The 26,731-nt window shown below is 42.8% G+C and overlaps 1 protein-coding gene across 1 annotated transcript in view; it reads right to left on the minus strand.

The window, feature by feature from the left end:
* SHC4 (SHC adaptor protein 4) overlaps positions 1-26,731 on the minus strand; it is a 129,186-nt gene that overhangs the window by 90,100 nt on the left and 12,355 nt on the right. The gene's annotated exons all lie outside the window — the stretch shown is intronic.

Raw genomic sequence — 26,731 nt, forward strand, 5'->3', positions numbered from 1 at the left:
CCCCGCATCAAGCCCCGCATCGGGCTCCCTGCTCAGCGGGAAGCCTGCTTCTCCCTCTCCCACTCCCCCTGCTTGTGTTCCCTCTCTTGCTGTGTCTCTCTCTGTCAAATAAATAAATAAAATCTTTAAAAAAATAAATAAAAAAATAAAACACAGCCAAATCCCAACTTTGATAGCAGGAAGGCAGGTAGCAAAGATGATGTGAGTTCGAGCATGGGCTCTGGTGCTGGACTGTGCACATCCAAATCCTGGATCTGCCACTTATTAGTAATGGAAGCTCAGCACGTTACTTCTCTACACTTCAGTTTTGTCACTGGCAAAATGGGGGAAACAATTAGAATTGTTACGAGAGTTAAATTTTTTCACATGGGTGAAGCTCTTAGAACAGCACTGGGTCCATGCATGTGCTCCAATGGTATGTGAAGCAAATAATACAGGGACCAGTGAAGCTTCTAAGGAGATAAAACAAGCATATAACTGCTAAATACAAAATTTAGTCATATAAGAAGATCTTACTTTTTCACAAGATCATTTACTAAAAGGGTTCAAGAAAGGAAAAAAGAGTCATGTCCTACGTCAGGAATTAGTAAATTTCCCTTGAACATGGAGTATTAGAAAAGGAATTGTGCCTTATAAGCGAAAAGACAGTTTATATTTAATATGGGAACCATGGCGGGCTGCCGGTACCAGAGCGATGTGGTCTGTCTGTGTGTGAGAAGCCTTATGTCGGCAGGAGTATGGAGGTGGGTTTTTGGTGGGGGGGAAAGTGAGGATGTTCCTGTCGAGGGGGAAGTAATGAGAGCCCACACCGAGGAGAGATGGCGGCAATAGGAAGGAGGGGACTAAGTCAAGTGACATCACGGAAATAGATACTACATGATTCGGCAGTTGATTTGATCTAGAGAATAAGAGACAAGGATGAGTCAAGGATGACTCAGATGTTTCCAGCCAGGGTAGCAGAGGGAACAGTGATTCCATTAACAGAAACAGGAAAACCAGGAGAGGGGAAGATGATGAGTTGGTTTGGGACCCGTTGACTGAAAGACATTGGTGGGGTATCCAGGAAATGACAAGCCTGCAGTTGAAAATTGGATTCTGGAATGGTGGAGAAGAATTAAGCCTAGGGATGCAGACTTAGTAGTCTTCTGTGTAGCTTTGCCAAGCGAGGCTGTGGGAGTAAATCCTCTTAGCAGAGCCTTAGCTGACGAGGGAGAGTGTGTCTCTGAGAATGAGCTCGGAAATGTTATGAGAGCCAAGTGGTCTGATTGAAAGTTATCTGTCAGCTCCTCGGAAATTATATGCTTCCTGTTTAGCTTTCCTCTGGAAGCCTTCCAGCCTCCCTCTGCTTGGAAATGGCAAAAGCACCGTGGAAAGATGGCAGGATCCAGAGGGTGCCTCCCCAGACACTTCTTATAGTACTTCTGAGCAAATTCTGTAGATTTAGCATCCTAATGGCAAGTCAGCCTACCAAATGTTGCCTAGAGCCTAGTGCTGGGAGAGCACGCTGGCCAGGACAATCACCTGACAATTCTCAGCCAGATTCGTTTGTCACACTCCTCTTGGGTCTCTAGTATTGACATACAAAAAATTTTTTGAACACTTTATACCATCCCAATCATGCTTAACTTCCCAAGGTTAAGATATAACTGGAAAAGTGAGTGATGTCTGGACAGTTCTGTTCAATAATCCATAAGACTTATTAGGAAAGAAAATCTAGATTTAGGGGATGTGGTAGAAAGTTCATCTCAGAACTGTCAGGAAAGGAGATTCCAAGGGTCCAAGTTTCATGCTGAGGTGCATTGAAAAGATTGTTTTCATGTCCTCACTGGCTGCTCCAGCTTCTCCTGCCTTCAGTATCTTCTCTCATTTCAGGACTTAGCTCCTGCTCCTCTATTTCCTGCACCCCTCATCCTGGAAAGAATGAACTCCCCACACAGTTGGGGTACAGGTCTGGGCTACTCCTCTAATTCCTGCAGGAGGCTTTGTCAGCACCAAGGTGGGTGTCATCTTTCCCTTCAGCGGTAAATCATCAAGTTCAGATGACAATGATACTAACCAGCCCATCAAGGCACACTTTTTGAAAATGTAAACAAACACCTACATTTTTCCACCTACATATTCTGCCAGATTGATTTTTCAAAAATGTCCCTCCATTCTGGAAACGCCTGGTATTTATTATCAAAACAACCATGTTATTATAAACCCCCAGATCCTGTGTTTTCTGGCCCCTGCTTACCCCCCAACTTCATCTGTGTCATTCTCCCCGTATACACGTCGCTGACACATTGGTCTTCTCTCTCTTCCTCAAGTACACCCAACTCTTTCCAAACACAGGGCCTTTGCACTTGCCCCTTCCCCTCTCCCCTTCTGTCTTGCTCTTCCGCCATCTCTTTCTAGGACTGACTTCTTCTCAACCTGTAGGTTTTAATTTAAATATCACTGCCTCCTGTCACCCTTCATCACAGCCCTCACTGGTCACTTTTGTGCCACGGATGATCAGGTCTACTTGTTGGCTTGCTTGTTTATTGCTTGTCTTCATTCCCTTGACTGTAAACATAATCAATGCTGTATTCCCAGCATCTGGGGCAGTGCTTGGGACATGTTGGTACTCAATAAATACTAGTTGGAAGAATGAATAAAGCTTCTATTGTTCAACTCCAACAGTGTCTTTAAAATGAGCAGAGGGAGAGAAGAGATGGAAGGATGTGAAGGTTTGACTGGTCTCTCATCCTGGGGGATAAATGAGGAGTACAGGAGAAATGAGGACTCAGAAGGAGACTCAGTAACTATAAACCAGGATGATACCTTTGGAAGACTTTTGGATTTCTCTGTCATTTCCTCTGTCTGTTATTTTTGTTAGTTCCCATCTTAGAGATTGGCAACAAACAACCTAAATGGAAGAGGTTTTGTAGGGAAGTGGGAGGCTGGGGAGAACGTGTCCTCCTCAGGCAGTCTAGCGGCAGTAGGTGGGGAGAGCCCTGGATGATAAAGTTGATGGTGGGGACTTTAACAGGAAGGGAGAGCAGGCTGCATATCGGACAGGAATGGGGAAAAAGGCAAACAGAGTCAGTTGGACAGAGACACTCCAAGGCCAATGAGGCTCAACACCCACGTGAGGATGAGTGTCAAAGTGGGGGCAATTTTCAGTCCAGTGCGGCAGATCACCAATGGTGGAATTTGGGTTATCAGTGAGGAAAGAGGTTTTTAGTGGAGAGAGAACAGGAAGAGAGAAACTCTTACAAGGCTTTGTTCTTAATCACACTTCAAGGCAGTAACCACCTCATCCGCTTCCTTCTAAGACAGATCCAGGCATTGCTTCCGACCCCCTTGTCCTTCATGGGAACCTCTATTTCGCTCCAGACACTAGAAATGTGAGTCATGCCTGAGGTGATATGACAATGAGTACATTTCCCCTTCCACTGTGGGCATGTGTTGAGAAAGCCACTCTGAGCAAAAGGAAGGGAGGGAATCGGTGCCCGCTTTTTCACAATTATCCTGAAGCCTGGAATGGACTTTGGACTTGGTCTTCCCATTAACTCACAGAGTCCATTTCACTCAGAAACCATTGCTATGAGGAAGCAGGGAGAGGGCAGTGCATAAAAATAATCTGTCCACTTCTTTGTTTAGGTACCTGATGACCACATAAGCAGACAGTGGTTGAATGTCAATGCCTGAGGAAGGAGAAGTTTGGTTTGTTGATTTAGGTATAAACTGGGAATGACAATACCTCTTACTCATTTATTAAATGTGGATATGAATAAGATATGGACTCTGTTCTTAAGAAACCCAGCCTCAGGGGTACCTGGGTGGCTCAGTCAGTTAAGTATCCGACCCTTGATCTCAGCTCAGGTCTCGATCCTCTGGTCATGAGTTCAAGCCTCATGTTGGGCTCTACACTGGGCGTGGAGCCTACATTAAAAAAAGAAGGAGAAAAGAAAAGAAAGAAAAGAAAAGAAAGAAACCCAGGCTCATAAGGATAAGAGAATCATGAAAGGGATTATTTCTTTTCTTTCTAGGAGTATAGTCATTACTGTTAATTCCATTTAATAGATGAATATATTAAAGTCTATTAAAGGGAAGTGCCTGGCTCAGTTTCATTTAAGCAGTGAGACTGAATCAGGGTTTATTCCAGAGTCTGTAGCCCATCCTGGGACTCTGTGTGTAAGCCTTGTATAACAGGAAAAGTAAAAACAGAAAAAGGGTCACTGAGCTGGCTCCCACTGACTCTTCCTTTGGTCTACTGAAGTGGGTAACAATGAAATGAGCCTGGGGGCCACAGTGGTGAGAGCAGGATGAATCCAGCTTCTTCTGGGGAACACAGGAGGTGGCGCACGAGACAGAAGACACTCCCTAATTCCTGACCCTGAGAGGACACCGAAGACCTTTATTAGAGGCATACACGGGTGGTAAGAAAGTAGTAGAGCTCAGCAGTGCTCAGACAACCTTCCTATTCAGCACCTGACAGACAGCTTACCTAACTCCTAGCTCATGCTCTCTCTTCATGCCCCAAGGCAGCAATAATATTTTTGTACTGTCTGAGCTTCAACCACTTGCTCCCAGGGAGAGGTGAACAGCCTATTCATTGCTGTGTGTATCTTGGGCTTTGAAGAAATTACTGGGGTTTTCAGAGAGGAGGAATGATAGCTAGCTTATGAGAATTTCTCATACTGGCTCCTTTACAGAATGATTTTGACCATATTACCTAAAGAAAAAGGATATATATTCTTATATCCTCAGAAAGAATGTCTGAAGGACACATAAGAAACTGGTAAGAAAGGTAACAGCGGTTACTTCTGGGAATGGGAGAGAGGCAAGCTTTTACTTTTTACTTTACACTTTTATATTGTTTATTTTTTAAAAATAAGTAGGTAGTATTATTATAGGGTTTAAAATTTAAATAGAGCCTACCTTAACCTCTAGGAAGCACAATTCATTAATTATTAAGTAGGATTAACTCCTTTTTTTTTTTTTCTGTGGCATGCAGTATTCCTTTCCTGGAATGTGCCTGCCCCTGTGTTAGGAGTATAGGGGGATATTGTTCCAGAGAAGGCTTCAGGCAGAGGCCCTGCATTTGACAAGACAGGGAAGAATGACACTTCGAAATGATCAAAACACCGAAGAACAGTATATAATTAAGTGTGATATGACAAGGGTTTGACCTTCATGAAATAAATGTTTGACAATAGTGAAGGCCACACACGTGGCCCAAAGACACGGCAGGATTTTTCTGCCACCTTTAAATAACTTCTAGTCTTTCTCACTAAGAAAGGGCGATTGGAGGGAGGACATTCTCTTCATAATCTTGTGATGTTGTCTCCACTTCCTTTCTTTCTATTCATGCCTCAACTCACTCTAGTAGTTTTGGCCTCAAAACTCTATTGAAACTGCCTGAGCAAACCAACTACCTTATCAGGGTCTACTTGAATCAACTGTTTTTGTTCTGGTTCACCTGCCTAGGGCATTGCCCTTTCTGACCTCTACTCACCTCCTTCTCTTTCCTCTGACCCTCTCTCCCCCTTTGGCTTTCATGACAGCATTTTTCTCTGATTCTTCATCTTCATCCTCTGACTGATCCTTCTTAGTCTCCTTTGCTAGTTCCTTATTTTTACCCCTGTTTTCTCTTTAAACAATGGTCTCTTCTCCTCTCACCCTATACTATGCAGTCAACCCTGACTGCATCTTAGAATCACCAGGGAAGCTTAGAAAATTCTGATGTCCAAGTTCTACTCCCATTCAATAAAGTCAATCTCTACCATGTAAGCCTTCAATTATTACCTGGGTACTAATGGCACAGAGATTTTCAACTGTAGATTTTGCATGCTACAGACCCGTGTAATCACATGAATATGCATTCCACTTGCATCACAAATTCAGTATATCCAAATTATTCCTCTACTTACATTTCTGATCTCAAGCAACAGTATCACCATCCACCTAGTTACATGAGCCAGGAAACTCAACTCTTCCCCTTCTTTCAAATCCCTCATCCAATCAGGGGCCAAGCCCTGCCAATTCAAGCTCAGAGCCCTGCCAATTCAAGACAGGATCTGTCTTGTCTTCTTCCCTCAACTCCACACCTGCCCCAACTTTTACCATCCTCATTTGGGCACTCTGCCTCTCAACTGCATCATATGCACGTTCAATGTACCTGAAATGAACCATATTCATTTGGCTGGGGGTAAGCAAGAGATCAATCTCTTTGTTCAATCCTGTAGCCCCAAACCCTACTCTCCAAATTAGACCTTGACCTCAATGGCCCCAGGGAAAGGAGGCCTCCCTGTAAATACAAACAAAAACATAAGGCACTGATTCTGACCTTTGACAGTCCAAGTGCACAGATATGGAAGATTTTAGGGACTGTCCAGTGTACTCTTTACTCTACCTGAGTTTCACAATAGTGCTGAATTTTGAAATAACCCCCACAACAACAGAGTCTCTGGTGTCCCACCCTCTGAATCTGCCTTTCCCAATGCAGCTAACACCTCACTGAAACTCAGGTCTGGCATGATATAACTCCATCCTAGCCTACTCCTTTCCCACCTAAAAATCTTTACAGGGCCCCCATCCTCAAACAGAGCTTCTCAAACTTTATAGAACTTCAAAATCACCAGAGAAACTTAAAAAGCAGATTTTTCAAAAGCAGATTCCTGGGCTCTGAGATATTCTGTTTCAGTAGGTCTGAGTAACTGCATTTTAATAAGCACTCAGGTGGGGACGCCTGGGTGGCTCAGTCAGTTAAGTGTCTGCCTTCGGCTCAGGTCATGATCTCAGGGTCCTGGGATTGAGTCCTGCATCAGGCTCCTTGCTCAGCAGGGAGCCTGTTTCTCCCTCTGCCTGCCTCATCCCCTGCTTGTGCTCTCTCTCTCTGATAAATAAATAAAATCTTTAAAAACAAAAAACAAGCACTCAGGTGATTCTGCTACAGGTGGTCCAAGAATCACACTTTAGAGAAAACACCAGTCCACAGGAAAAGATCCAACTCTCTTAGCTTAGTGGACAAGGTCCCAACTATCATCATGCAAAGGTCACTTCTTTCATGAGTCCTCTCCTCTCCTCTCCCTTCCTTAACCACAGTCTTGACCACACTCCCTTTCCTAAGCCCTCCTCTGCACACTTTATGGACTACTAGCAGACCTTTTATAAAACTCTAGTTGCCCATATGGCACTTTTTATCAATGTGTATATACCTCTTTTAAAGCAAAAATGGTGTCTATTTCTTCTTTGTATCTTCAGTATAGAGCCTAACTCATCAATGTTCCTGAGATGAATGAGTAAGATATGGCTTGAATAACTTTTGAGAAAGAATAGGATGTGTACATAAAAATAATCATATTAAAGATTTAGATAATATTAATCCCTTATTCAAACTAAAACTCATCAAACTTAGATTTCCCAAAACAACAATCATAAAGGTCAAAAACTCAGCGCTTAATAATCACAATATTAATGAGTGAATTAATCCAGATATAAGAAAGTAGCCAGATGAGGACAAACTCAGAAAAAAATGGCCTAAAAGAAGGAAAGAACCCAAACTACTCACTCAAGTCCTTTGTTGCTATTTGGGAAACCAGATATGATTTCAGACAAAGCCAAAAATCAGACTTTATCTGTAAGTTTTCCTAATTTCAAAACCCAACCAGTCACAATGAACAATCCAAAAATGAAATTAAGGAAACAATTACATTGTAATAGAATCAAAAAGAATAAAATATTTACAAATAAATTTAACAAAATAAATGTAAAACTTATACTTTTAAAACTATAAAATATTGTTGAAGGAAATTCAAGAAGATCATAATAAATGGAAAGACATCCACCCTCATGGATCAGATGAGTTTATGTTGTTAAAGTAGCAAAACTAAAATCTCTCAAAACTAATCTACAGAATTAACTAAATTCCTATCAAAACCCCAGATGGCTTCTTTGCAGATATTGACAAGCTGCTCCTAAAACTCACAAGGAAATTCAAGAGGCCCAGAGTTGCCAGCATGATCTTGAGAAAGAACAAAGTTAGAGGACTCACATGTTCCAATTTCAAAACTTACTACCCAGCAACACAATCAAAACAGGTGTGGTATAGCATAAAGATAGACACTTAGATCAAAGGAATAGAATTAGAAGCCAGAAATAAACCCTCATGTATACTGTCAACTGATTTTTGACAAGGATGCCAAAATAATGCAAAAGGGGAAAGGACAGTCTTTTCAACAAATGGTGCTGGAGCAATTGAATATCTACATAAAAAAAGGACTGAAACTAGACCCCACACCTCATACCATATGCAGAAATAAACTCAAAATGGATCCAAGACATATGTATGAGAGTTAAAATGATAAAAGAAAATAGACAAAAATCAGGACCTTGGATATAACAGCAAAAGCACAAGCTAATAAAAAAAAATAGATAAATTGGATTTCATAAAAATTAAATACTTTTGTGCTTCATGGGACACTACCAAGAAAATGAAAAGACCACCCACAAAATGGGAGAAAATATTTGCAAATGATATATCTGATAATGGACTTGGATCCAGAATATATAAAAAACTCTTACAACTCAATAATAAAAAGACAAATAACCCACTCTGAAAATGGGTAAAAGATCTGAATAAACATTTATCCAAAGAAGATACATAAATGGCCAAGAAGCACACAAAATGATGCTCAATATCATTCCTCATTAGGGAAATGCAGAGCAAAATGACAGTGAGATACCACTTCATACCCTCTGAGATGGCCATCATTTAAAAAACAAATGGACCCAAAATAGCAAGTGTTGGCAAAGACGTGGAGAAACTGGAACCCTGATACAGTGTGGGAATGTAAAATGGTGCAATCACTAGGAAAAACAGCTTGGCGATTCCTCAAAAAGTTAAATTTAGGGGCACCTGGGTGTCTCAGTCAGTTAAGCATCTGCCTTTGGCTCAGGTCATGATCTCAGGGTCCTTGGATCGAGCCCCACATCAGGCTCCCTGCTCACGGAGTCTGCTTCTCTCTCTCCCTCTGCCTCTCCCCCTAGCTTGTGTGCTCTCTCTCTCTCTCTTTTGCTTTCACTCTCCCTCTCAAATAAATAAAATCTTAAAAAAAAAAAAAGTTAAATTTAGAATTACCATATGACCTAGCAATTCCGCTCCTCAATAAATACCCATGAAAACTGAAAACATATGTCCACACCAAAATCTTGCACCCAAATATTCATAGCAGCATTATACATAATGGCCGAAAGGTAGAAACCACCAAGTATCCATCAACTGATGAATAGATTGATAAAAAGGACATATCATGCATTGAAAAAGCATTTGGCAATGAAAAGGAACAAACATAAATGAATCTTGAAAATATTATTCTAAGTGAAAGAAGGCAGTCACAAAAGACCACATGTCGCATGATTTCATTTATCTGAAATGTCCAGAGTAGACAAACCTATAGAGCTAGAAAGGAGGGCTGGAAAGTTTGGGGGGTTGGGATGTGACTGCTGAAGGGTCCGGGGTTTCCTTTGGGGTTGATAACGATGTTCTAAAATGGGAGGTATTGGCACAACCCTGTGAATATACTTAAAACCATTGAATTGCACACCTTAAATGGGTGAATTGATGGCATGTGGATTACATCTCAGTAAAGCTGCTACCAAGCAACAATAACAGGCCAAACAAACAATATCTGCAAGGCAGCGTGTGACCCCGATGTAAACCATGCAGGAAATATGGTCGAATCGATGGATAATGAATAACTAAATGAAGCATCAGAAATTATTAAAGTTGTTTGACATCCTCTTCAGCACTCTCGAGGCAGAGTTCATTGCCCTTCCCTTGGGCTCCCAGAGCATCTTGGTCATACCCCAAGGTTGCACTCACCCAGTGGTGCTGCAATTTATCTTTTTAAATGTCTAAGCCTGCAGCTGGACTGTGGGCTTCTCAAGGGCAGGGAGTGAGTCTTAGTCATCATTATCCCCTGCACCTCTTACAGTGCAATAAATGATTTATTTGAATGAAGTAGCCAAGAAATGACATTCAGGAAGTCTCAAAATAACCTGCATCCTAACTGGACCATCTGTAATGTGTTCCTTCTTAAAGGGGTATGTTGCCAGTTAAAATAATCCTGAAGGGAAGCTGGTCAAAGGCCTCCTTGTGCCAGCTTTGACTCAGTATGTGTGTCGTACGAGAAGGGACTGGAAGGTCCGTCCCTGTTTAGTGCAGCAACAATTGAAAACCGGGGCAGGTAGACGATGGGGTTGCAGGGCCCCTCCTCCGGAACAGGGAGCAATATTGGGGAGCAAGTTTCGAGGGAGTTCAGTGAGACAAACAAGAAGACTGGCCTCGGTGGAAGAGGCACAAGGGGTCTTCACAAAGACTGACTTTTCTTAGAGTGATGCAGTGGCGCTTAAGAAACTTGCCTCCAAGAGCACAGAGCAGTGGACACCCTCCCTCTCTACCGTTCTCTGTTCTCTTGTATTTGCTTTTCTTTCTTTTTAATTTTTTTTAAAGATTTTATTTATTTATTTGACAGAGAGAGACACAGCAAGAGAAGGAACACAAGCAGGGGGAGTGGGAGAGGGAGAAGCAGGCTTCCCGTGGAGCAGGGAGCCTGATGTGGGGCTCAATCCCAGGGCCCTGGGATCATGACCTGAGAGGAAGGCAGACGCTTAACCGACTGAGCCACCCAGGCGCCCCTTGTATTTGCTTTTCTTTGGATCACTTATTGCTGATAGCATCATGTATTTGTTGTTTGTTGTCTGTCCCCCCTGACTAGAACGTTGGTAGCAAAGAGCTGAGACCGCTCTGTCCTCCACACCTGGAAGACCACCTTGCATGCAGTAGCCCTCAAAATCACACGGTTTGGTTAATTATACTTCAAACACACACACACACACACACACACACACACACACACACACTTGGGTAGATTGAATTGAGTATATTTTTAAAAATTCAAACATCTCCCCCTCCAAAAGCTCCTTCTGCTCCAGGTTCAACAGCCTGAATATCTGGAATTGTTCATTCATTCACACTCAGGTCTCGGCAACCAAGTCATTTCAACCCGGAGTCCTCACTGGTTACAAAGATGAAATCTTCAAGTAAGTGGTGTGTTCTGCTTGTTCTTCCAAAAGGAAGAACTTCCTCTGCAGGCTTCCTGCCCAACCCAGAGCAGGGTTGTGAAGGGGGCAAAGCTGGGCCCCCTTGGCCACCCTCTCCTCCTATGCTCTTTCCCAACGAAGTAGACTCCTTTGCCCACAGCAGATGGAGAAAACATCTGTTGTTTTAAAGTCCCTCTAAGGCGAGCGGAGCTGATAATGTCTTAACTATCATCTCCTGGGGAATTTTAGAATTAAATAAGGGAAGTTTTGAATTGATTCGGAAGAAAAGTGGGCAATCCAGGATCCTGCAGATAGAATGTCTTGAGTGCTGGAAGCCCAGATAAACAATAAAGATCTTGGTCGGGTTGGCACTTTGATGACACTCTAATACACTAGGATATGAGCTATCTACAATGGGCCAAAGAAACCTTCCAATTTGTCTGAAAAAAAAAAAGTACCGGCCGTCCGTGGGAAAGGAAAGTATGACAGCCATCTGCATCACGCGGGGTGGCTATGCAGGGTCACATACCAACAGTCCTACTCCCATCGAGAACCCCTTACCCACGGGGATTTTTTTGAACTGAGAGAGGTTTCATCTCTGCCTACAGACCTGAGCACAGACAAAGTCACTCAGTCGGAGGTCATCCCGGTGGCAAAAAGCAGACCGAGAACTTCGGAAGGGCCACGAGCATTCCCAGGAATAACTTCACACCCACATGTGGGGAGACACGAGTAACTCTTTTCTGTGTCTGGGCAAGGCCAGAAGAGCCATCCTATGCGACCACGTGCTTTGACACAGAGATTTCCAGGGTCTCTTTTCACAAGTGTCATCTCATTTGATCCTTGTGATAAAATTGTGACAGACCCTGACACTCCTTTTACAGATGGGAGAAAACTGATTATCAGAGGTTTGGTGCTCTGCTCGAGGGCCACAGAGCTGGCTAATGAGAAGAACCCAGGTCTCTTTAAGCTTAACACTGTGATAGTCCATGTTATCTCCCTGACCTGGAGAAGTTTACCATCCAGGGAAGACTCCAAGTCCAGCATCTTTCAAAAGTACCAGATAGTACAGTGATGTACCTCCTATCGATGAGGCATCTGCTGATAGCAATTCCCCCATGGTACCTGGGTCAGGTAGGAGTTTTCCCCATGATGCTGACCCCCCTGAAGTGCCCCATGTTCCATGATGGATATAGCCCAGGGAGATAACACTACACTGAGTCTCTCCTCCACTCATTCACCCAAGCCCTCATTATAAGTAGCAAAGAGCTGAATATTGCTCTATCCCCAATACCTAGAATACTGTCCGGCAGACAGTAGCCCCTCAAAATATACTTTAGTTGATTGAATTGAATATGTTTTTAAAAATCCAAACATCTACGCTGCTGAAAGCTCCTTCTTCTGCTCCAGGTTCAAGAGCCTGAAATCTATATTTGTTCATTCCTTTTTTTTTCTTTTTTTTGCATCAAGAGAAAAATGAGTGGTAAGGCCAGCCATCCTCTGTAGGTGGTAGATGTTTATATAATCTATAATCTCATAGTGGCTTGAAGCATGATTGCTGCATCCACCACCTAAAACAGTAAGTATTGTGTTTCGTTCCACACCATGACGATCACCGTCTGTGTTCTTGAAAAACAGGAATCGCATTGTACAAAGGTGGATTTTCCTTGACCAAAATATTCTCAATGTGCTCTTTGCAGAAACTCCTTAAGAGCCCTGTAGCTAATATCCAGTTTTAATGTTTGTTGAGGTTCAAAAGCTGCACCCAATAACTTTAAGCTAAGCCCCTTGTGGGGAAGAGCAACTGTTAGCCCTGTGGCCCCGCCTCCTAAGAAACTTTCAAGAGTTTGTTGTTGTTGTTGTTGTTGTCACTGTAGAGGCCTAATCCTAGGAGAATGGGAATTCTGTTTTCTATTGTTCTTGGAGAAAGTCTCTAAAGCGGCAGAACTCGTTCCTCATAATGAAAATGAGAATTGGAATACTGGCCGTACTCTGATTAGCTGCTTTTGTAATACTAATTGACTGCACTCTCTTGATGGACCCAGTGAAATCCCAGGTTGTGTCAAAGCATTAAAACATTCAGAAGAGAAGTCTTAACGGTGCTGCTTACAGGAAGAACAACTGAATAATTGATCCCAGTAGCCATTTAACTAGAGACCTATGGTTTAAAAAGCAAGCTTTTTCTTAATCCCTGGAAGACCTTCATTCCTCTGGACACTTTATCCTTCCCTTTTGTCTTCATTCATCTACTTCCCCCACTCCTTTCTTTGTATAGGTGGCAGTTATTGGGGCTGTCCACAATTATTTCCAATTTTTGGCCTTCCCAGGACATAGTGGGATTACACTTCTCCTGACTTGGCCAATAACATTCAAGTAGATTAGCACTTTGCGAATGCTTTGTCACATGTCCTTTCTCTTGCAATTGGAGACCTCAGGCTGGGTCCCTGAGGGAGAAGAACACAGGGTAGAGCCCCCCAGCCAATGTGCTGTGGATACATGGTATAAAGAAGAAATACACTTTCGTTGTCTAAGCTGCTGGAAAGCCAGGATTGCTTGTGAGCAGAACGACCTAGTCTATCGCGACTGATACCGTAAACACGAAAGTGGAGAAGGAACATGCCAGAGTCTAGGAGCACGGGTTTTAAGAGTCAGGCAGGCCTGCGTTTGAATCTCAGCTTTGCACGTACTAGCTGTGAAGCCTGAGGCAAATAACTTTACATCTCATCTATAAAATAGGGACAATAACTTATCTGTTTCATAGGGTTGCTGCGAGGTCCCAATGTGGTAACGCATGTGTGGTGCTGAGCACAGTGACTGGCACATGGGAAGGGCTCGGCAAATGGCAGCGATTGTACGGGAATGACAGTGTTGTTCTTCCAAAACCTCTTCATTTCCACCCGCCTTCTAGTTTGGGGAGCTGATGAGTAAGTCTCAACTGCCATGAAGGGACCTCAATCAAGACTGCTCTTCATAGGAGTGTGATAAACACTGGGATGCAAGGTGCTATGGGAATGTGTAAGAGGGGGCTCCAACCCAGCCTCAGGGAATCAGGGAAGATTTTTCAGAAGAAGGGATGCTGGTGTGAGTCATGAAGGGCAACTAAGGAGAGATTGGAGGAGATATTTCCAGGCAATGAACATGGCATGCCCAACAGGTAATGGCAAGAATAAGGGGTGCTGCTACTAGGTATTTACCCAAAGGACACAAACATAGTGATCTGAAGGGGCACCTGCACCCCAATGTTTATAGCAGCAAAGTTCACAATAGTCAAACTATGGAAAGAGCTCAGATGTCCACTGACGGATGACTAGATAAAGAAGATGTGGTATTTGTACAATGGAATATTACTCAGCCATCAAAAAGAATGAAATCTTGTCATTTGCAATGACATGGATGGAACTAGAGGGTATTATGCTAAGTGAAATAAGTCAATCAGAGAAAGATCATTATCATACGATTTCACTCATATGCAGAATTTAAGAAACAGCACAGAGGATCATAGGGGAAAGGAGGGAAATATAAAATAGGATGAAATCAGAGAAGGAGACAAACCATAAGAGACTCTTAACTCTAGGAAACAAACTGAGCGTTGCTGGCGGGGAGGTGGATGGGGCAATGGGGTAACTGGGTGGTGAGCATTAAGGAGGGCACATGATGTAATGAGCACTGGGTGTTGAATGCAATGGATGAATCACTGAACTCTACCTCTGAAAGTAATAATGCACCATCTGTTAGTTAATTGAATTTAAATAAAATTAAATTTTTAAAAAAAGGAGAAGGGGTGCAAAAACACCAAAGACTTCGATATGACTAAAATCCAGAGACACAGCTGGGAGTATAGGCAGCAGCTCTAGTACATCTGTTATCAAGTTAGCTGTCTGCCCACACAATTCAGTGGGCTCTGGGTGGGCAGAAGCTGGGTCTCATTTACTTGCAGTTTTGGAGTCTGGCACAGTACATGGCACATAATAGGATCTCAGTAAATGTTTACAGAATGTCTGATGATTATAAACAAATTTCAGGCTACTCAAGCTTCAGTGTGATGCCAATTTCTCCTCATTCTTCCATAAGTTTCCAAACAACACTTCCACCCAGCCCACTTCTCAGACCCAAAGAAATACAAGCTAAAAATATAGCCCAGGTCATGAATCATAAATGAGATGGAAAAGCAGTGACTCACAGAAGTTAATCTGCTTCCCAGGAGAGTGTTGCTGGATGTCCTTTGCTGTGAGAGGTGAGGCAAAATGCCAGCACCATCACTGCACAGCTAAAGTTAATGTAATTCCCAGGCCTGCCATCGGGCACCCATCTGGTATTCCAAGGTTCCCATTCAGAGTTGCCAAGGGGCAGCAGCCCTGTGCATCCCATACAAGGAAGCGGAGACTGACAAAGTTTCTCTGCGTGTGTGCTCAAGAAAATGGTATAGGGCCCTATCTACTGTCTCAGTGGTCCAACATGTGCACCATCTTGTTGGCCAAGGCCTGAATTTGGTTATAGCTGTAGCCAAGGCAACACCTTTGCAGAATGACTTAGCAGATGACCAACCAATTACGTTTTGTATCTTTGCTTCATTCAGTTGGGAACTTTAATCTAAGAGTGACAGTGTGTGCATGGTCTCTTCTGCCCACCCGCAATCACTTGATATGCTGCATCTTTGTGGATTTAAGACCTTATTTGTCAGCTCTGAATCACCTCAAAAATATTAAATGAATTATGCCCTACACCCTCACATCACACAAATCTGTCTCAGCCTTCAGTGTTCAGGACCTAGAGTTTTTAATTAAATCAGACATTACTGGAGGAATACTACACACTCACAAATGAGAGCATCCGCAAGTACCACCACAAGGGAGACAGATTTAACAGCTCCAACAAATGCTCTCTTCTATCTCCTATCCCCCACCCAGCAGTGTCTGTACCCATCCCCCTTTAGAGATTCAAAGACCCTTAAACTTTTGCTCCCACCCCTGCCTATCAAATTAAATCTCACTCTCAGCAAATAATCTGAAATCTTAGCTAGCAGTATATATAACTAAATTAATATTGAAAACTATAGGTACCATTTAATTAAGTATTACTGGAAAAGGCCAACATTTTTATCATCAGTTGTCGTACTTAGTCAAACATGATGTCCCCAGTAGGAGCATTTATATATGGTGGTTTGAATCTTTCCAGCTCTCTAGGACTGTAACCATGCCTGGTGTGTGGTCATGTCTGGAGGCTATGGTGGCCAAAGAGCCTCATTCATACCATCCTCCCTCCAAGTCACAGCACTCAAGTCCTCCATGAATGGTCGGTTGTTCTGTTATGCTGAAACCACAACTCCCATTAGTCAGTCTCCCACATGATGATAAACTGCTGAATGACGTCATACTAGTTTTCAGCTTTTATGATTTCTCTGAATAAGAAGCAGCCGCCAACAACATGCCTTTGCAGAACTGCAGCCCAAATGTTAATCATCTCTCATTACACTTCTTTCTACTTGAAACACAGGAGTTTTCTGTAGCTCAAGCCAGTTTTCCTGACTCCTGATAATATGACTGAAAGGGTATTAGAGTTTGAGGGAATTTAGAGATTATCCATTCAAACCCCTCTTACTTTTCATGGATAAAAAATCAAGTGCCCTATTTGATGTCACACAGCATTTAAAGGGCAGGCAGAGCAGAGTCCACAAAAGACACAGACAAAAGTTGGAAACATACAAGGAGAACCAAATGAGTATGATATGGTGGAAGTCAAGAGCACACAGAGTTTCTTGGAGAAAGAGACTGTTTACTGAATTCAGGGCAGTGAAGATGACCAGGGGCTAAGGGGCTGGAAAATGTCCACTGGAATTTGGCAACTGCTAGCTTTCATTGTTGGCTTCAGTGGAGCAATATCAGTAGAGGAGAGAAGTAGAGGGCAGAGAGCAGGGGATTTAGAGTGTGATGTAGAGGTGAGGATGTAAACCAGAAAGCATAGTGCTTTTGTTTTCATTTTTGCTTTGAGAACTTTACATTTTAACAAAAGAGGAAAGATTAATGGGAGGGAGCTATTTTAAAAATGGAACAGACTTGCACACACGCTCACAGGATAGAAAGGTTGACAATAACAGGACAGGGGAGGAGGATGCAGGATCACGGTGCCCAGGGAAACAGAAGTAGAGACTCTCTGTGAAATGTGTTAAGTCCTGATTCAAATAAGTTCTTATAATAATGAGTCAGATTGTCCCAAGTGCCCGAATCAAACAGCTTTCAAAGTTGGAAGAAACATTTGCCCTTTTCATATGTCTAGATACTATTTGGGGATTCTTAAATATTCTTATAAACCATCAGGACTGAGCCAGAGTGTGTGTAAGTGGAAATGCTGTTAGGATGGACCGCAGCACAAGACTATGACTTCAGCAACTGTAGGCTTGCTTCAGAATTTAATCTCAGGGACATTGTGATCAGAGCTGGAAAGGGGTGACCTGCTAAGTCAGTATTTTTACAAAAACAAAACCCTAGACTCACAAAACCTTTGCACTTGAAAAAACTCTTTGCCTCAATCCTCTAATTTTCAAAGCGTTTAAAAGACTTGAACAAGGTCACACAACATCACAAAACTCTAAACAAGTATAGAAATTTGTGAACCTGTTCGCTCTATCACAGATATCAAGTTCCCAACAAATTCTAACATAGATTTTTTAGTCAAACTCAAATAATGCCTTCAGAAAAGTAACACCTTCAGAAAGCAACTCAAATAGAATTTCAGATTCAATTTGCTGATTTTATAGCTTGTAATCATTTTTTTTTTAATCTCAGTGTTTTAGCTGAAGAGAAAGAAAAGAGTACAAGGAAGATACCTGCTTTCCTTTAAAGTCCATTAGCATGGGGTAGATTACTTGTACTATTGGTTATTACATTAAATAATGACTTTCTACAATGTGCCCAGCTGGCTCAGTCGGTAGAGCATGCGACTCTTGATCTCAGGGTTTCGAGTTCAAGTTCCACATTGGGTATGGAGATTACTTAAAAATAAAATCTTAAAAAAAAACCAATGACTTTCTAGGATATATTGTTCAATTTAGTAATCAAAATTCTAGGAGCAGGGAGAGTCAAGTGGTTATAGCTAATAATGAGGAGTCTAGTCCAGGTTTGAGATTCTCATGGAAATCAGGAAGTTTCTTTCCTTCCCTAGCCACTGACTACATTTCAAACTTTCAACCATTGCCTTAAATACCCCTGACCAATGGCATTCATGCATATACAAATGGGAACCAAGAAGAATATGTGACATCACGCAGATGTGTCTAGGCCAGCCATTCCCATAGTACCTGAAGAGGGTCTCTGTTGATAGCATCATTTCCTTTAAAGTCCTTCTAAAATCCCATATCCTCCAGGAAGTTCTCTGATGCTCGCACTGCAGAGCTGAGATGGACAATTCCACCTTTACCAACAATCCTCCTTTTCAACTATCTGAGCCTACAAATTTTGAAGTGGTCCAGGGATGGGCTGCTGTAAACCTCTGCACAGCTCTGTGTATAACAGTGTGGTGACCTGCCTCTGTCTCATCCATCTTAAAACATGAGCTCCTAGAAAGCCAGGGTAGAGACTCTGGGTTGCCTACCTACATCCTTTTCTCCTTTTTCCTTTCCTCCTTTCTTCCTGCCAACAGAACCCCCAATGTGCCCAGCTTTAAAACCACCATTTCCAAGCTTTCCTTGAAGCCAGGAGACCAAGGAGGTTTAAGAGGATGTCATCAGGTAGGACTTCAAGGAAAGCTCTTTTAAAGGGACTCACTCAGCTAGGAGGTGCCCCATTTTTGTCTTTGTCCTTCCTTCTTCCTGCTGCCTGGAAAACGCACATTATGGGGGGTGGTGCTCCCATGGTCGTGTCACAATCTTGAGTGAGCCTGAGGATGGAAGCTATGTGTTAAGGATGGCCAAACAGAAAGATGGAAGGAGCCTGGGTGATTGATGACTGTGGGATTGCTGCATGGCCCTGAACTACCTACCTATGAACTTTTTTACATGACTGAAAAAGAAAACCTCTGCTGTTTAAACCCTCATCATTTGAGCCTTTGTGACAACCTAATCCTAAGAGCTACAGAGGCCTTATTTAACCTGTGCTGTGCAGATGGCATTTGAGGAATCAGGGTTCCTCTGTGGCTCCCTTCTGACGAAGCGAGAGCTCTATGAAGAGGTTTTAGACTAGAATCAGTTCAGTAGCTCGTAAGCACATTTTCCTATGTATCAGAAAAAGTAACATTTTAATCCCTATTATCTGAACATAGCTTTATAGACTAATACCTTAAATGGAAGTGTCCTACTTGACAACTTCAAGTGTCCTAAACATGGCTGAGAATACAGAAGCAAGGGACCAAAGAGATTTTTTTTAAAAGAGAGACAGCGCATGGGAGCAAGTGAGGGTGGGGGAAGGGGCAGAGGGAGAGGGAGAGGGAGAATCTTCAGCAGACTCCCCACCCAGCGAGGAGCCCAATGTGGGGCTGATTTCATCATCAAAATTTAGTAATCAAAATTCTAGGAGCAGGGGCCCTGAGATCATGACTGAGCCAAAATCAAGAATTGGATGCTTAACCGACTGAGCCACCCAGGTGTCCCAGCTGAAGACATATTTTTAAATTAAGTCAAACCCTAAAGCTTCTGCTTGTGTTTTTTCTCTTAGGAGAGCACCTCAGTCCTTCATTCAGAGCTCATTACTCTTGATTTATATACAATATTAACGGGTTGTCCTCTCAGGAGGCCAGAACCTCAAACTGAAATGTTGGATTCTCACTACCAAGAGCAAATAGTCACAGCTCATTGAACACAAGGAATCTGAAACACTGTAGAAGTATAGACATACAAATTCAAAAAGCTCAGAGATTTGGGGACTCAGAGTGCAAGGACAACTAGCCCATCATAGTTATTAGCTTTTGCCAGTATATCTTGGGTCCCAGAACAGCACCATGACTGTTCCACTTGATGTTAGCCAAAAAGTCGAGAAGTGATAGCACCATGACTGTTCGAATGAAGACTCCATTTCCACCAGAAGAAAAAAGAGGTTCCATTTCAACCTCTATTCACTCACAGGTATAGACCCAAGAAAGTTGAAAACACATGTCCACACAAAAACTTATGCATGAATGCTCATTGCAGTATTATTCATAATAACCAAAAAGTAGGAACAACTCAAACGTCTATCAACTGATGAATGGATCAACAAAATGTGGTACATTCACACCATGGGCTATTATTCAGCCATAGAAAGGAATGCAGTACTGATACGTGCTGCAACATGGATGAATTTTGAAAATACTTTGCTAAGTGAAAGAAGCCAGACACAAAGGACCACCTATTATATGATTCCATTTATATGAAGTACCCAAAATAGGCAAATCTAGAGAGACAGAAAGTAGGTTCATGGCTGCTAGGGGCTAGGGCAGAGGTAGGGAGCTTACAGGTACCTGGCCTCTTTTTGGAGTGATAAACCTATTCTAAAACCTGACAGTGGTGTGGCGCCTGGGTGGCTCGGTTAAGCGGCTGACTCTTAATTTCGGCTCAGGTCATGATCTCAGGGTCGTGAGATCAAGCCCCACATTGGGCTCCTCGCTGGGCATGGAGCCTGCTTAGGATTCTCTCTCTTCCTCTGGCCCTCCCCACCTCCCAGCACATATTCTTTCTCTCAAAAAAATAAATAATAATACAATAAAACCTGATAGTGGTTATGGTTGCACAATTCTGTGAATATACTAACCGCCCCTCCAAAAAAACCCAAATTATACACTTAAAATGTGAATTTTATGGTATACAAATTATATCTCAATAAAACTGTTACAAAAAATAAACCACACATCTGGAGACAAAAATCTGGCATTTCCCTCCTCCCCCCGCAATTTTTTTTTCATTCAGTTATCAGCCATCTCTGAAGAGAAAGGAGCATATAATCTTCATTATGCAGAGGTTTCTGTGTAAAGTATTTTAAGTTTTAGAAGATTGACTTCTAAAGGAAGAAGCTTCAGTTATCTGAAAAATTCAATGATTTCCTGGTGATGTCAACTAAATGAGTTGACTGTATCAGGATTCCTACCGGTGGGTGTTGACAGTGTCTGTGGGCACCTCATTCAGAAGAAACAGCCCCCCTCTTAACTCACTTGAACAGTTGGGCGATGACTCACAGACTTTCTGTCCTTTCACTCCCACAGAGTTGCTCAGTGTGTGTAGGAAGCATTAACTCACTAGCAGGTGAGCCACCTCAAAACCTTTCTGGAAGTCAGCAGGGTATAAATCCTAATAAAAATATGGCCTGTGAGTTCGCACAGGATGCTTCCTGGAGGCCTCTGGGATCAATACTGGCGCCCTGCCAGGCCCTAAGGGCCTCCCACAGCAACGCCCCAGTCCTACCTCATCTTTCCTCTTCCTTCTCCCTCCATTCCCTCCCCTCCCCCATCCCCCTTTCCTCCTTCTCTTCACAGGTAATGGGATTCTTACGTGTTACAAAGGGCGATTTGGGAGTTTGCCACACATCCCGGGCCAGAACCCTTTCCTTTGTTCCACGTTGGGGTTGGCTGCATGGCTCCCTCCTCCCCTCCCCAGTCATCTGTCTTGCTCTCTATGTACATTCTGCACATTCCCTCCACAAGACCTTCCTACCACTGGACGAGGCACAAGGAGACGGTGCTTGCAGTCTCAGCCTTTATCTCAGCAGAATTTTGCAACTTGTCATAAAAGATAAAGAATGGAAGATCTGGTGTTGAATAAAGGTTTCTTTGTTTTTCAGGGAACAGCTTATAGCTACTCCAGATGGGTTAACATATTTTTTTAAAAACTCGTCTCTGTATTTAAAGGGATTAAGAAGAGATACTTGAAATAACTTACACGGGTCCTGAGAGTCCAGCATTACGTAGACAGCCATGTGTTGGCTCCCATGGGCTGTCTATCCACGATGTAAATGTTGGGGAGTCGGGGGTCGGGGGGGTGCAGTTAGATGTACTCTTTAAAGTTTCAGACATTTATTCCAAACTTTCAGGACTTCCAAGATATTTTCTTTTCAAATCAAAAACTCTTTCCAAGTATGTCTTCATTTAGCCAGAATAAGTATCTTTAACATCATTTCAGAAACCAAAAGAAAACCAGCACAAAAATAGATGAGCCTCTGGTCAGGGTTCTCCTCCCTCCCCGGCAGGCTCCTGGCTGAAGTAGCAGGTCTCATGCTCTCTGGCAAAGCCCCTCGGAGAGAGCAGGAGAGAGCGGACCCTGTCTGCCCGGGGATATTCCTCCACAGTTGGCACCTTCTCTCATCTCTTCAAGGGACATCACATACAACTAGTTTGACTTCTAGAAGCTGAGTGGAAGTCGAATAATGAGCAAGACATCCAGACCCTACAAGGATTCCATCCCTTCTGGCCCTAAATAAGCTAGTCTGTATACTAGAATGTCAGTAAAAGAATTTATTTAATTCCAGTATTATTCTCTCAAAGAAATACATCAGACAGAACTATAGGCTTTGCTTTCTAAAACAACATGCACGCTTACATGTACATATATGCACCCACATACGGGGGAGGGGGTGTTTCAGGGTGGCTATTCTGACTTAAGACTCTCTTATTTTGGGGAGGGAAATGGTCTATCTTGATGGATCCCAGCATCTCTAGCTACACAGTAAGTAGAAGAGCGTGCTCTTAGACTGAGGACCAAGATCCCCTTGTACCGAGAGCCCCCACTTCTAGCTTCGTGCAGGTGAGGAAAGCAGCTGAGGAACAGAAGAGAGCAAGCTGACACAGTACAGGGAAGCTGAAGTTCTCCTCCTGGAGTCAGGAAGTCAGAGAACTGTCTCTTAGTAGAGGAGCGGCCAGAAGCGTGGCCCTTTCTCTGGGACACTGCTGCTCCTGGGGGATCAGCACATAGTGACACATAAGGGTGCCCCCATCTACCTGTCAGAGAGGGGGAAAGCACGTTGCAGAACAGTATGTGTGCTATGATCTTCATCTGTGTCAACAAGTATGTGTATGTGTATATGTAAGTGTGCAATGCTTAGGAAGAATTCAGAAAGACTACAAAACAAACTGTCAGGAGTGGTAATTACCCTAGAAACGGGACCTTCACCTCCTACCTTCTGCACTGTTTTTAATTTTTATCAAAGTAAGTGTGTGTTACCTTTGACATTTCAGAAAATACAATCAAGAAAAATTAGATTAAACAAAAAGAGTTCAGAAAAGTTAGCCCTTGTGACTCTTTCTCCCTTATTATATATTTTTAAAAAATACAAGTGAGAGAACAGTCTCATTCGCCAGGATCGTGTAGCCTTTGCATCCCTAGGAGTGCTGGGTAAATAAGAGTTAAGCCATAGCCATTCTGGTGAGTAGAGCACCATTTTTTGCTGGAGCATATCTCCCGTAGTTAATGTTATCCTACCTGAGAAAGATATGTATTTTTTCCAAACAACAAACAAAAGCTACTGAGAACAAATTACATCTGCCCTTGTAACAAACTTGATTCTCTTTGTTTATGTTTACAAAATACTATGGAGATGCAAAGGGCACCCTATTGTTATTAAGAGAAATAAAAAACAGAGAGTGTTCACTGAATTGTAAGCTGGCAATAACGTTCCCCCCACCAGTGTGGGGAATTCAAACCTCACACGTTTTGGTTGTCTTTATAAAAAGAGAAAGGCTTAGGCCACAGATGAGTTTCTAAATTTAAACCTACATCCCCAGAGATCGTCTTCTAGTTGCTGATTCGGTTTCATCTCCTGAAAAGAGGGTCTTGGATGAGATTCTGCTGGGGCACTCAGGATACCTACTGTATTCCTAGCGGTGTTTTTTTTAATTTTCTAGTATGCCTCGGGACACTCTCTAACATTTTCCCTGAACAGAAACCGTTTGGAGAGTAAGTACAACAGTATTCATTAAATACTGCCTTGTCTTCAAGGGCAAGATGTTGTTGTCAAGTTCAGTTTAGGAAAAGGAAAAGTAGAGTCTAAAACATGCTCGTTGTGATGACAAAAATTGGAAATGTATCCTGAGACAGATCAACCAACCAAGTTGCCGAGCTGTTAGCACACAATACAACAGTAAAACCCTGCTAACTGGTTACCACTCCACCAGCTTGCCACAGGCAGCAGGGCTGCCCACACCTCCTGCGGCCGCCGTGTGGACTGTAGACTTACTGAGAACCTGGTGTGCCGGCGGCGCACCTGTATACGGCGGTTGTGACTGTTGCTGAAGTCACATCATTTAAGTAGGTATTAAGCAAACTGAAAATATATGAGCTTAGGGTTTTTTAACATGCGGTTATTTCTATGAAAATTAAGTCAAAAGTTTTAGAAAGACTTTAGGAAGGCAAGTTCTTAAAAAAAAAATAATAGAGCTAAACTACATGTGGATGAAAACAACTCCAAATGATTTTAAAAATGAAACGTTCTGCACTCAGCTTGCTGTGAAGATCTCCCTAACAGCTCGTATCACTTTGAAGACACTGAAAGGAATATAAGTGAGGAATGATGGGTAGAATTTATACAAGAACAACGAAAGGGGTATTAATCATCATATCTATAAAACTCTGAGAAAAGGCCTTGACTCTACAACACAAATGAACATTTGTGTACATTTAACCGAAACATCGAAAGTATAAGTGAAACATTTCCATCAGAGAAGAGGCCTTCTACTATGTAATATTAAGAAACACTCCATTCTTCCCACCCTTGAAAATCACCTAAAATCTCTCTGCCTTAATGGGATGCTTGTCAGATAAGGATGCCTAATCGCTTGTCTTGACCCACAAAATACACACCAGACCTGAAGCCCTCCCCAGCTCTGCAGGCCCCCTGGACACCTCCCTCTAGTCTAGATGACTTTCTGTGACTTCAAACTCAGTGTGTCGGATATTGAACCTCTGACCTTCTCTCTCAACACTGCTCCTCCTGGGGTCCTCTGTGTCTTTCACTGGCCCACCCCAGACCTTCTACCTCAAAACCTCAGGCAAGTTGGATTGTGTTCTGCCCTCATCGTCAAATTTTTCTTCCATGATATCACCACCAGTGTTTCTTTACTTCACGCCCCCTAATAAGACCCTCATATAGATACTTCTCCCCTTGACTACTGCTGTAATAGCCTTTGAAAGGGCTTCCCCACTTCCAGTCACTCCTTCTCTAGCACAAAGAGATCCCCATGCCTCTGCTCAAACTCCTCAGCCTGATATTTAAGGACTGCTATAATCTGGCTTAAGTCTTTTCCACCAGTCTTTTCCAAGCAGCCTCTACTCTAACCAAACTAAAATCAGTGCTCTCCCTTGTATTTACCTCTGTTTCCTTCTCTGTGCCCCCTCCATCTGGAATACCCCTTATTTTTATGTATTCCCTGTGGTTAAACTTCTATCCAATCTGTATCCAATCTCAAATGCCATCTCCCCTGGAAGCTTTCCCTGACCACCCAGCTAGAAGCTGTCTCCACCTCCTAGAGTTCATGACACTGATGCACCAAACTATTTTCTATAGGTATGTATCATTTCCCACATAGTATTAGGATCATTCTTCTCCTAGCTTCAACCAAAAGCTACAATTACAGTATTTTGCGAAGTGCATTTAGTAGACCAGTAGAGAAAATAGTAGACCAGTAAGAAGCTGGTCAATGAGTTTGAAAATGCTGCCTACTCTCATCCTCACCTTAGAAATTGCAGTGGGGATAGGAGGACATGGATGTGTATGAGAAATGTCATAAGAGTGGGATTGTCAGGGCTTGACAACTGAAGGCTGTGTGGAATGTGACGGCAAGTGATGTAGACATGCCTCAGACTTCTGGCTCAGAATCTGGGAGATGCCACTCAAGGAGAGGACAAGAGGAGAGAGTGCACATGTGGGATATCCAGTGACATGTGTGCTCTGCAATAGTTGAACTGAATATCTTAGTGGAGAGGGAAGTAAGAAAATAAAAGGCCAAACCTGTGGCTCTTGCAGGTCTCATATTCCTTGAATACTTCCCAGGTTCTGCTGCTGTTTCGTCCAACATCTTTCTCCTCAAAACTCTCCCCTCCTCTCTCTGGATGGCCCTGTCTTCTCTCCATCCTGCTCCTCACTCTGCTAGTTCTATCACTAATGCCTTTTCTCCACAAATACCTAAATGGTTCCCTCTCAGAGCCCTCTCCTCTGCATTCTGCGCTCTCCCTTTGGTAGCCTTGTCCATTCCCTGGGCCTTGAAGACAACAGTAACAAAAATAATTTCTCCTCAATCCTAACTATTCTATTTTCTGCTGGAGATTTCCACCTGGATGCTTTGAGGTCTCCTTGAATGCATCACATGCAGAATGGAACTCACCCTTCACCTCCAAACCCTTCCTGCCTCTCCCCTTCTCCTCTAAGGAGCCTCACATCTGCCCTCATTCCTTCTGCCACTGCCTTTGCTCCCACATTGCTTCTCGCCAGGCCTCCCTTTGCCCAGTCTCCTTCCTCTTAGATCCTCTCTGAGCACAGTAGTCCATACGATCTCTCTAAAACACAGCTTCGAGTTTGTCAAAGTTCTGAGTTTGTCCTTATGCTACTAAAAAAAAAAAAAATATTCAATGGTTTTCTATTGGAAAACCCAACTTTTCAGACACTGTGCAACTTTGTTATAGCCTCAGTCCATCTTATTTTCCCGCTGATCTCCTACATACACCTTATGTACTGTCCAACCAAGTCAAATCACTCACCATTCCCCAAATACA

The sequence above is a fragment of the Mirounga leonina genome, unplaced genomic scaffold (genome assembly GCF_011800145.1).
Source record: "Mirounga leonina isolate KUSES-001 unplaced genomic scaffold, KU_Mleo_1.0 Mir_91, whole genome shotgun sequence".
NCBI lineage: Eukaryota > Metazoa > Chordata > Mammalia > Carnivora > Phocidae > Mirounga > Mirounga leonina.